General features: G+C 40.3%; 1 protein-coding gene across 20 annotated transcripts in view; it reads right to left on the bottom strand.

Moving 5' to 3' along the window:
* The window catches only part of TENM3 (teneurin transmembrane protein 3), a 396,952-nt gene that overhangs the window by 215,572 nt on the left and 167,955 nt on the right, over positions 1–13,425 (bottom strand). The gene's annotated exons all lie outside the window — the stretch shown is intronic.

Here is a 13,425-nt window from a genome sequence, read left to right as displayed (position 1 = left end):
ATGATGGAGGAAGGAGAAAAAAAGCTGAGAAGCTTTCAGAGCAAAACAGGCAGGAAGAAGCAGGCAGCCTGCTGGCCACCCTAGGGGAGCTGACGGCCAAGAGAAGAGGGCTGCATGGCCTTCACTCCTGTCTGTTGTCTCATGGCATTGCCCTCCTGCTCCAAACAGTTCCCCAAGTCCAATTAGCAAGAGATGCTCAGCTCAGAAAAACACAACCAGCTGTCACACAAAGCAAAACTGCCCGCTTGGCATCCAGTCCAGTATAAGTGGGGAGAAAAATGTCAGGAAAGGTACCCAGGCACCAAATGTGGGGATAGAGAGGCATTTATGCTTCACACTGAAAGTAATCTGGCAGCTATTCTACTCAACGTGAGGAGAAAACAGCAGTTATTTTATTTGATCTTTTTTATACAGATGGTATTTTTGTATTAAATTAATGAATACATCACATGCTGAGATACTAAATGTTAACTGCAAGCACTGAAGAAGTTTTAACTTGGGGATGCATTGCTATTTTCTTCTTGTTTTAAACATTTATAGCACATTTCTGAAATGAATACAGGCCAGCTCACAGCACTACAAATAATTATACAAACTCTCAAACAGCACCTTGTTCCAACTATTTGAATTTGTTGTTGGTTTTTCTTTCTTTTAACCATGATTTAAAGAAACCAAACAGACAGATCCTGCCAGAAAAAGGCTTCATAGCAGAGAGAAGTCATACCTACAACAAATACATCTGAAACAAGAACTTGTAATTAACGTCTCTCTCAGCTCCTCTAACCACACAAAGCAGTAGCACAGCATCCATGGATCACCCCCCGATAAGCCTGTAAATCCAGACATCGCTCTCTCATTACAGCGCAGTGACATAAACCTGGACCTCCATCCTCCTCCTCCACATGCTACAGCCCCTCCATCGCACCTCAGGCAACCAACTCCATCACAATGAACCCAAAATTGAGCTAACAGGTTTTTTGTTCTTTTTCTTTTGCACTGGAAAGGTTTTCAGGGACAAAACATAACTTGAACTGCAGCATAGTGGAGATAAGGCTTTCAGGGCTGGATATAAATCTGAGAGCGTGTGTAGGAGAAGCAGCGACAGGCTAAAAGCTCAGCTTCTCTCTGCAGGCACCTGTTTCAAGCACCCCTACAAACTTATCACATTTGAGGAGGATCAGATAATCCTTGAATTTATTTGGCAATGCCTTTTGCGTCTGCCCCTTTCAGGACTTTCTTCACGTAGCCAATTAAGTTATTTTGCTGGTTTAAAATGACCCTACAACATCCCCAGGAAAATAATAGCTTGAAATTGTTAACAAAATAATTACCATTTAGAAATCATTAGCTATTAAAAAAAAAAAAAAAAACAACAAACAGGCAAGAAGCAGATAAGCACTTGTGATGGTAGACTAATCTTCCTAAAAATCACAGAGAATAAAGTACACTTCTAAGAAAATACATTTATGACAGTGTATGTTTTATTACAGAGAGAAATAAAGACATTCAAACCACAGAAATAAAAATTCATATACTGAAATAACAGACGCTTCTACCAATGTGAATGGGTGGCATGGCTTGCTGATATACCGTGCTGAAAAACACTGGGGTCAGGTAAACCTATCATGTTTATTTCTGAAAGAGCTTTGGCCTACCAGAAGGGAGAGCAAGCACCTTATGGTTCTTTTTTACTCTACCCTAACAAGTTTTAGGCAGTAATTCTAAATTTTCCACCTCTCACTACTTAGCTCAGGAGATCGATCTGGGAGATAAAGGGATCTCACACAGCTTAAAAAAAATAAGAAAGCTATTTTAAGATATTCTTGGTATTTTCTAACATTAACTTTGTAACCAAAATGCCATTACTCCAGGTACTAACAAATGTATCATTATGTACATGATGTAAATGCACTGAGGCTGTTAAACACAGGTGCCTCAACAACTATAAGATTGTTTCACGCTATATTTAAGAACCCACTGTTTGCAATTCCTCTCATGGCTCTGAAGCAGAAAAAAAGCCTACTGAAAACAGCAGACAAATTTCAATTGGCTAGTCTCAATTTCTGTCCAGTCAGTATTTCCTAAGCTTCCATGAAGGAATTTGGGTGTTAAACAAAATTTATTTTAGAAAACATTTTTCTGGTCTTTGGAGAGCCACACAAGTAAGTTCCATTCATTACTATTGAACTTGACTTTGTAGCCTGTTTTCCACTCATGTTACTTTATTGGCTACAGATTTGACTTTTAATACCCTAACATGTCAGATGCAAGGTTTAAGGTCAGTTACAGTGAAAAACTAATATCATCACTCAGATTACGTGTAAATCTTACTCCAAAATATAGGAGGAACATGCCTTACCAGGATCAGGCATACCTCTTTATATTTGGATTTTAAATTCTCTAACATCTCTTGGGGTTAAACTGTTGGATATTCTTCTAGGTATGGCAACATAAATGGTTTCTTCTTCATTTCCTATCATAACATATCTATTTGTGATTTGAAATACAGACACTCCCTAACCTGCTGCTACCCAATTAAATTAGCCTGTAATCAATTGCCTAACAGCATTCACAGTATTATTCACATGGTATGAAGAAAATAATTTGAAGTATCTTTTCCTGTTACATAAACAAAGGAGTTTACAACATTCCTATTGCCTCGCTTCTGCAAAGGAGTCTTCCAAGCCCTCCAGTGAGTAGTGTTTCAAGACAGAACAAAAACGCATTGGAGTGTTTGTGATCAACTATGAAGCATGAAAAGACAGAAGAAGATGCCTCAGAACAACAGCAAGGAGTCTTTTAGTATGCTTTCCCTCCTTTTCTCAGACCTTTCATGGAATAAAAAGGTTATAAATCCTCAGATGCTGCCTAAATATCTGAATGACGTGCAATTAACACCACCGCAATTTAGAAAATAAACAAACACATAACTTCACTGTGATTTTAAAAGTTACTGACATGGGAAAGAGCACACAGAAGCAAAGTATTGGACGCACTAAACATGAAACACAACTCCTGCTTCATAGAACTCTAGACACATTTGTAATAAAGATATTTAAACAACAAAAAAAGCAAAAAGCTGGTTAACAGTTCCACATATAGCACTGCTTTAAAATCCAAGGTATTTTTACAGGCATGTAAAGATCTGCTAGCGCACTAGCTGTGATACAAAATGGAATTTGTCTACAGAAGCAATGTGCTTAATTACTACAGCCTTCTGTAGCAGGAAAACACAAAGGTGATTATTTCTGATTTTACTACATTTTACATATTAAGTTACTACAGCAGTTTCTGGCATTCCTATGCTAGAGCCGTCATTTCCACTTCGAAGCCTGCTTCTAAGCATTTCCAGCTTTACAGTTATAATTCACATCTGGCTGAAATTTGGTTTTCTAGTCAACTTGCACACAAATTCCTCCTGAAAAGATGTGTTCTGCTCACAAAGAAGCAGAATGATGGGTTCTGACCAATACCAGGTCAAGCATTCACAGATAAGACCAATAGCTATTTACAGAAAGAAGACCCAAACTCACCGAGTTGGTAAAGGGAATCTCTGACCACACAGCGCTCCTTCTCAGAAAGCAGCCCAGGTCCCAAAGATTCTCTTCCTTCAGTGGCTGACCCTTATGAGCCCAGGGGGGTGCCTCCACTCTGGGTCCACCCCTTCTGGCCACCTGTTGAGCACAGGTGCCAACAATTTGCCTGTGCTCCCTGGGCCAGCCACAGCCCTTCACCAGGTGCTCAATCAACAGTTTAAGCCCTGACCTAACAGATCACCAAAAACATTAAAACATTTTTTTTCCAGCTTGTTAACTTTAAGAGACTAAACTATTTTAATAAATGTTAACAATATTTCAATTTATAATAATTACAGTAATTACCTTGATGTAGCAGTTTGGACTGCTGGTTTCCAACTCACACTGTCTCATTACTGTGCTTGCCCTGTGCCTTTTTGGGTAGTTCTGTACTGAAACATGAAGCCAGGAGCACTAGGAGGTACCTCTGCAGAGACGCGTTCACAGCTGGGATGAATTCTTTTAACTAAATACCTCTCACCCTCTTGAGTAATCACAGAACCTTCCAGGTTGGAAAAGGCCTTCAAGGTCACCAGGTCCAACCATTAATACCAGAGGACACCGATCTCTGTTTTTCAATAGGTTTCTATTTCATGTCCCATCAGAGATCTCCCACAGGTTTCTAAGATCAGATTTTATGGGGAAGCTTTTATCATAATACTTGTGTACTATGACAGCTAAAGTCTAATTACACATTCCTCAAACAACACTAACATACACATATATACATGTAGTATTTTCTAACAACATCCGCAACTTCCCATATTTGAAATACAGAGCATTCAGGTGAGCTTAGTGCAGTCTGGACAGTGTAAGGACTCTTCCTACAAGTCTAAACAAAGGTTACTTGCAGGTTTTCTGTTAGACAGAACAGCTCACAATCATGGAGACTTTGAGTACATGAAGCTACAGGAAACAGTAGTATTTCATGGTCTTTAGCACAGCTCAGAAAACTGCAATAAAATATAATAAACCCAAAATATGCAACTAGTGCATACATATCATGCATATGAATTGATTTGACACCAGTTTGCTTACATCACAGATGTGCATTTACACACTGATTCCACAAACTGCTTAACATCAGTCGGAAATTAAAATTTCCTATCCATTTTAGTACAGTTTGAAGCTCAGGGTCCCTTTGATGGGGTTATCAGGTTGCCTTACCATTGGCTTTACTAACTACAGCAATAGATGCTTCAGAGAAAAGCATACATTATTATTATTGCTATTTTTGGTATTGGCAGGTTTTCCCAGCTGCTCAGACCAATATTCCGACCCTCCTTTCTCTGAGTCAGTGAGAATATTGTCATGGAAAGATTCATTTGAAAGAAGAAAGGACCTCATGTCACCCCAAAGCATGATGTATCTTAAAAGCTGGCCATGGTGACAAGGAACTGCTTGTTATCAACTGGGCTATGCAAAGTCTACAAATATGTTCTCTCCACTGTCTTAATTTTGCTGAAATAAGGGAGAATAAACAAGAGTTACCTGTGGCAAAGACAGAAGTTGTCTGCAGAAATATAACCAAGGTCTGAAGCTACAGTGGAATGGAAGAGGGGCACTTTTTCCCTCTCCCTCCCCCAATACCTTGGCCTCCATGTGCATTATTTTCTTTAAAAACACAGTGGTGGTAGCTCGTATAAGGAGATGTAGCATCGCCCAAACCAAAAAGCCAGCTACGTCACTTGTCTGCCACTGAGAGACACTGAATTGATGTATTTAGTGCAAGGTATAACTGACATAGGAATTATGTGCGCTTCTTTAGGGTCTTCAGGTGGATAGCCAAAATGGAGCATTTATACATTTTCTAGCCAACTTAAAATCCAAATGCAGCAATTTACACTTAGGAATATCACAGTACAAAGGTTTATTACTTTCAGGACAGTGTGTGTGCAGCAGAAGAACTCGACTCTGTCAACTAATAAATGTAATGCACAGATCTACACGCAGCAGAAAATACATCAAAACACTTTTTGCTGCAGTTCAATCATCTCAAGAAACAAAATGTGATCACCAATATGATCTACCATATTCTTAGTTTCCTTGGAATTGAACAGGAGGCATTACTTTTGGAGTGACCTACTTATTTCAAAAACTAAATAAATACATAAAAATGAGACAGAGCTGTACCTTTTAAAGCTGATTTCACTGATATAGGAGCAACAAATCTTGCAGAAATCATACATGTAATGTACATACATACAAAGGCGGTCAAACAAGCTGAGTACCGAAGAGGAACTGGCAGCCTGTACAGCCTCATGCTTTTTTTTCCTTTATAAATACATCTCATGATCCTAAATAAAGGACTACATGACAATAATTTGGCTCAATCTATGGCATCAAACATTAGTGAACCTGAGATAAATGGTATCCTGTAGGTAAAGCACGACACCTGCTCCAGGTCAGGACCACCCTGAAAAGGGCTCCCTCTCCAACAGCCCAGGCAAAAACCTCCAGAGAGAGAAACGGAACAAATAAATCCAAAACCATCTGGGCTGGTGCTGTGAAAAAATATTTTGAGACCCACATACTGGGTGAATTTACATTTAAGTTTGATCTGTTATGCTGGAAAGTGTTAATGGCTTCTGTCAGACAAACTCATTTAAAGTAGCCTGGTGTGCCCCTGCACTGCCCTTTGTTTTACTCTTTCTGTATCAGCTCAGCAGGGCCAGTTCAGCATCAGCTTGAGCACAGGCACTGGCAAACAGTCATTGATTAATAACTGTTAATTGACCGATTTTCCAGCATGAATTGCGTTCTCTAACAACCAGTGCTCTCTGGGATAGTGCCCACACAACTCAAGCAAAAGTATGGATCAGAGACTGTTTCCAACAGGTCACATGAATGAGGTCCCCATGCCTTCAAAGGAAGAACATGAGCATGTGCATATCAGTGATACTTGCAATATCGATGAGCCAGGAAACAGACCTCAGACTTCCTCTGTGCTACTGTAGACACAGCAAAAGAGAGGCAGACGCACAGTCCACAGTCTAATTTTACTCTCTGTGAGACCTGTATGGTCTCCTCTCCCTTTTCATCGTGCTCTTCCATCACGTGGCAGGACTTGGGAAAACAGAAGGCAGGAATACCTCTAGGGCTCCAGCTGCCAACCAGGAGCACAGCATCATATTCTTGCACACGGTCCTTTCAGCAGAAAGGCAGAGCTAGGCTTGTAAGTACTGCCACTAGGCCAGGCTTCCAGATTTATTAGTATTGAGGACATTTATCTGCTGAGCCCTACAACACTTTTTAACAGGTTCTAGCAGCAATAGAGTCACTGTGTTACAGTCCTAAGCACAAGCTGAACAACAGCCAGTTGAGCTTAGGGAACTCCTTCCCTTGGCTAAAATGCATACAAGCGTTCATAAACTATTTCAGACTAACATGATTCAATCTAGACATTATGTTAATAAAGTTTATAATTTCAATACTGAATATACCCAGAAAACCTACTTCCAGGCAACTGAGTAATACTCAAGTCTGCTACCAGAAACAGGACCCACAGTACAATTCCTTATTTTGTAGCAAAGGCCCCTGTATAACATACCACATAGTAATGATCGTGTTTAGCACGAGAACATGCATGGAAACTCCACCCACATACACAACTGTGCAAGAAAAAAATAAAAAAAAGCAATTGATTTTTTAGCCTAAACTCTCCTCTATGCTGCTGAGAGGAACAAAACATTCTGTAGGACCCATTTCTTACGTGCTTTATGGGGTACACTTGCAGCACTGGAACATAAGCAGACATTCCAGCCCTTTGTCCAGAAGGCAGATGATACAGAAGCAAAAGAAAGCAGCACGGCTCTACCTAGTTTCACTAAGATCACTGTGAGCAAAACCAATTACCTCAAAGGCAAAAACATAAGTTTGTCTGATGTAGGTTTTTATTTTTATTCTTTTTGCACCTAATGTAATTGATTCTGCCGCCACGGGTCTGATCAGCAGTAAATTAGGATTAGGTAGAAAGAGCAAGGATGAGGGGGTAATGTAAAAGCTGGAGGGCAGGAATGAGAAAAGAGAATTGATAAATAATATACAGATCTCTTCTGTGAAAAGCTGGCTGAGCTGCTGAGGAATAACTGGAAATACTATCCAAATGGCACCAACAGAAAAATCAGCTGCGGAGAAGGTTTTACACACAGGGAGTAACCAACTGTCTGAAAAGTCAGTTTGAGATTCCTTGACTTCAGGGGGAAAAAGAGTGGTAGATACTGGGGTTTCACGCAAAGTAAGAAGGAGCAGAGTTTGCAGAAAAAAGACTCCTTTAGATGCTCTGAAGATGCTTATTTCACATCATGAATCGTACTGTGTGATTTGGAGAAAGGAAAGCTGTTAAAAAGAAATTATTCTGGAAGCAAAATATGTGCCAGGCTCCATAAACCAATGCGGTCAACAGGTGCACAAATGCAGAAGAAGATATGGAGAAGGAAGAAGAAAAGCTCTCTGAGGTACTTCAAGGCTCTGAAGAAGACTCAATATTTAGCAGTGATTGTTGGTGCACTTGCCAAAGAACAGCACGAATCTCTTCAGCACAGGTTCCATCAGCTCACTGCTGGCCTCTTTGTTGGTAGGAGAGATCTTAAGGCTCAGTATCATTACAAGACAACGGACAGGTGTACTCACTGCATCCTTCTTGGAATTATCTGATGAAAAGGGAAGTGTGGCAGAGAGAGAAGGCAGAACTACACTTTCAAACTCTGTGTGCCTTCAAAAGATTTGTCTTCCAGATGGATAGAGAGAAACACACACATAGGCAGATCATGAGTGATAAGTACCAGGAGAGTGCTAAGGGGAAAGCAAGAATAATTAGAAAGAAAATAAAACTTTTTATACCGCAAGTGGGAAGGGGCACTTCCATCATTTAGGCAGCTAGATGAAAAGGGCACGTCTGTGAGGAATAAGGCGTGTGTGAAAACTGAGATTCTCTCTCCATCTGGATGTTCTGCTTTTGAAATCGCTCTTCTGAGAATGAGCAACCAGCACTGGAACACAGTGCTAAGAAAAATACTCCACACCAATTAAGAAAGAGTGAGAGCACTGGGTACTTCCAGCTCAGTCCACTTCCCGGTTACATCAGCACACATTTGCACAAAAACTGAGGGAATCAAAGGGATAGAAACGTCACACTGAGTATGTGGCCTGAAGACTGCACCAACTCATTGCTTGCGGCAACTTTAAAAACCTTGTGGTCAGATATGGAGCTAAAGGTCTTAAAGAAGTACTGCATGCTCAGACATAACGTGATTTTTTGTTGGCTTAAAAAAAGTTGGGGTAAGATGAAGCTGCAAGGAGTTTTTACCAGCACCAACAAGAGGTAATAACAGAGAAGAACCCCATGCTCTTCTCAGGGAACTCCTAAGTGTGGAGGAACTGACCACCTCAGTCCATGCTGTGTTGAACATTCTTGCAGATGGTCCTTCCATTGGAGCACAGATGTCACGCACCTAAGCTATATATACACATACACACACACTTTTTCCTTTCTTTTAATCTTTTCTTATAACTCACTCCCTCTAGCCTCCAGCCATTTTTAATGCTCTGCTATGAGCTTCAGGCAATTAACCTACATCTTGAGTTTAGATCCAGCTTTCCCGATACAGTCTACCCCACTATTTTGTACTAATTTATTTTATTTTTTGTTTAAAGTTCCCTTCATTATTATGGCAGTGTCTGTACTGAGAGCACTGCAAGGATTCCCACCTCGCTCCGAGGCTTCTTCATAACCAGAGACTGAAAACTGTATTTTTTATTTGGTGTAAAAACACAAATAAAGACCGCACTTTTGAGTGAGAAGACAGTTAGAAAGGAGGAAGATGAAGATGGACAGCCGAGAGGACTCTGATTAAGTTCGTACATCAACATCCAACAGCTAAAATTTTACTTTTGTAAGCTTTTAAGGCATCAGAATTGACTGCCAACACAAAGCACAAGTGACAGTGGAATTTAAGTGCTAGTTACACATTTCCTAAACTATTTGTTTCCAGCTTAGCCACAGGCCTCCCGTGGTTTCAGTATCGTTGTAAAAACATAAATACGCAAACATTAAAACAAATAGCGTCCCTGCTGCTGCTAAAGCTGAAAGTTGGTTTGCTCATCCTCCTATTAACTGAGAACAAGTTTAAAAAGCAGTAGAATAAAACCTGGCATGAAGAGAAAAGCATGATCATCATGAAGAGATTCCTAAAGGCAGACGTGTAATTATCAACATTAAGGTCAGTTCAATATTTAGAGATATTTCTGTGTCATCCAAGCTGAAGGATAAGTTCCACAGTATAAAAATTCACCACTGTTAGAAAAGCCCATTTCCATTTTCTGCCTCTAACTTATTCTCTATAATTAAGAAAAAAAAAAAAATCAGATTTCAAAGCAACAAGAGGAGATGGTGATAACGCTATTTGAAGTACTCTCTGGCAGGGATAACAGCAGCAGAGAGGTGGCTGTCATAAAATCGCCAAATGGCTTTTTCCACCTCCATCAAGGTCACTTTACTGATGATGTGCTCAATAAGATGATAATGCATTTAACCACTTTCCTTGCATCCGACTTTGACCTTATTGCAAATCCAAACGGCCTTGTTTAACTATCCTGGCCTTTCAACATTTCCCTGAACAAAGATAATTAAGGAGATATACTGCCCCCTACTATCACAGGAATTGAAAGACAAATAAACTTTTAAGAGCGCAGCCAGGTGTCTATTGCATTGATGTATAACATTTGAGCAGGGGGGAAAATGAAATAATGGTTAAATAATTATAAAAGGTTAACGAACTTAACTTTGTTACATAAGGCAATCCCATTTGATTTAAAAGAAAGAGCATAAAAGGCTTTCCAGACTACTTTTAATAACTCCCCGGACAACAGTCTTTTCTTTAGCGCGGTTTCTGACTGAGTGAAAAACCCTCCTGCAAAAATTAACAACTCAGAAATTTCTGCACATTTGGAACCGACCGCACTTCATACACCAGTGCAATTACAGCACGTTTTATGAGTAGGTCTATGCGATTAAACAAAGGCCTGCTCTAATAAAACTATTTCTATTTTTTTTTTTCTTCTCCTCTGTGTGTGGCCGGCAACCATACCAGACATGCAAATTAAAGTAGCCTAAAAATTAGTCTGGCAGTCGTGACAGCTGGGAAGCTGAAGGTGCTGCTTTCTCCTGATGTGGACAGCCAGGAAGAACGACCAAACACCGCTGATCCATAACCTGCTATTTCTTTCTTCAGTTTGCACTCACGTATGTTCTGGCACACCAAAGCATTCTCCAGGACACCAATTCTTCTTCGTAGCAAGAAAAGAAAAACAAAAACAACTCACATCCGTAGCCCCTGGATTCGTAACCACTGAAACATGATAAAAGGAACGAAAAGCCAAGCAAAACAGTTGGATCTGCCTTTTGTGGTCGCATGCAACAGCTCTGATTTTGGATTAGTCTTTTTTTCCCCTTTCCTTCTAAACCTGTTTTTCTTCTAAGCACCTTCGAAATTCTGCTGCATAGGTCTGAATTCTCTGCAAGAGTCTGAAAGAGGCAGAAAGCGCATTGTATCAGAGATAAAAACACGCAGCTCCTATCGACATGATACTAGAGCTAGAGCTGTGAGCTTACTGCTACTGCAAACACCGCTATCTTGCACCACAGGAAATAAAGCATGCGGAAAACTTGTTAAGTGTACTTAAACAGAGTTCTGCCACAACATGGATCTCGACAAACAGCAACAACATCTTCCCTTGCTGTTTTTCTTTTTAAGGCCATATTACTTCTGGTGGTAGAAATAATCTGACTAAATTTCAAGGAATTCAGTTATTTGCTTAAAGCTTTTTCTCCACTCAGACTCAATTCAGGAGTTTTGAACATACCACAAAACATACTGCAACTTTACCTTCTGATACCCAATACAGAAATTAGTGCTTCTATTATCACTGATTACCACATCAAATAACCAAAGTTTGCAGCAACTCTTATAGTGTTGCTGGGCAAAATCTCCACTGTTGCATAAGCCATAAATAAACCTGAACTACAGTTCAAAATTGTAGCCTTGCATTCTGTTTCCTATACACACCCCACTAGGATGAGATACTGTGTCCAGATAAGGTAACTCCACCAGTTTATTAGATTTAAAGGACTTGTTTTGTAACGCTACATTTTTTTTTTCTACAGCAACTTACATGATGTAGTTACTCCCATTTCCACAACAGTCTCACAGCCAGCCCCAAAAGAAGACTGCACAGCTCACTGTCATTCACACTGAGGTCTTCCTGTAAGACTGCGCTCCCAGTTCTTTTGATATTAGGCAAAGAAGGTGAATGGTTGTTTTCCATTGATGCCAAATGTCTACCTAGACTCTACAGAGTTGAACACACATGCAGCTTTCTGAAGGAATAGAAATATCATTTTTCCCTCTTGCCTTTGTTCCTAATATTTAAAAGATTTGCATTATTTCACCTGGAAAGCTAAAGCAGCATTATATGAACATTGCTGCACTATTTCATCATGATTTCTTCTACAATACAAAAACCTTCAAGTGTTTATATCTAATGGATGCATACGTCTTCCAGTCACTCCCGAGGTCAGCAACTTGTGGCACTGAGTCCGTAACACTCACTGAACACACAGAACCTTGCTGTTCTTAAATACACATAACTGCCTCTTGTGAAAGTCTGCAGAACTCATACACAGCGAAGCCTGTGAGAAAACAAACTTTTTCTCTCCCTTGCAAAACAGTAAAGCACAATGTTATTTCCTGGTATCTCTACTGAAGTGCATATGTTGTAAAACTATACCCATCACAACCTTTAATTTTGCCTTCTTTAGTTCAAAAAGTGAACTGGGATGTAGAAAACAAAGCTGTAAAGCCTGATCTTATAACTGCATATCAGATCATTTCAGTAATGCGGTAAGTCATGTTAAATCTTTGTACATGCACATCAGAAATGCAAGAACGCAGCTCAAGACAAATTCTTTAACTCGTGGCAGCTTAAATCAACCACTGATGGATACTGAGCACATTCTTACTACAGACCTTTAAAGCAAACACACACCTGACGTATGACATGTCAACCTTTTTATAAAGCTAATTATCCAATTCAATTTTAGACAGCTGCCACTTGAGATGATTTCCTTCAAAGGAGAAAAAAAAATATATCCTGAACTGCATGGAACGTGTTCCATCACATGTCCTCGGCCCTACTCCATAGGCTGGAAATCACCAGCGACCACAGCCAAAGAAGCCTTAAGGTAGGATGCTTTTGCGAAGGTTATGCTGTTGGTGCTTGCTAAATCATAACAGAGCCTTTTCTTGTCCCTCCTTGAAAACACTGCAGCATGATATCTCTCAGGCCCTTCTCCGGGTAGGGGCAGAGTGATTGCCCAAAGACTGTGCAACACCTCCCAAGCAGCTGGGATGTGGCCCACAGCTCTGAGCCCCAAAACAATGGACAGAAAAGAGAAGACTGCTTTTCTACCCTGATTTGAACACCCTTCCTCATGGTCTACCTGCATACTTCCCTCCCAATATACTGAGGGTACAACAGAAATGTAATCTTTTGAAAGAAAACAGAAAAGTTACCTAATGAGGTTATGGGCACACCAAGAGGTTCAAGGAAATAAACGTGGCCTATTTGGTGCAATTATGCAAATGTACACGTTCTTATCTTAATGACAGCCTGTATTTAACACCAGGAAGTCAGCTCCTCGCATTTATTCGGCAATTAAAGCACTAATGGATAGGGGACTCATGCCATCTCCGGTAACTTTTTCACACGTCGTAGCGAATACACCCCGCAGCCTAGGGAGCCCGGGGTGGGGGGAAGGCCGTTCACTTCTGCCTCCACCGCTCTCCACCCC

Source organism: Excalfactoria chinensis, chromosome 4 (genome assembly GCF_039878825.1).
Source record: "Excalfactoria chinensis isolate bCotChi1 chromosome 4, bCotChi1.hap2, whole genome shotgun sequence".
Classification (NCBI taxonomy): domain Eukaryota; kingdom Metazoa; phylum Chordata; class Aves; order Galliformes; family Phasianidae; genus Excalfactoria; species Excalfactoria chinensis.
Note: the sequence above shows the minus strand (reverse complement) of the source record. Positions and strands in the feature narration are given on the sequence as shown.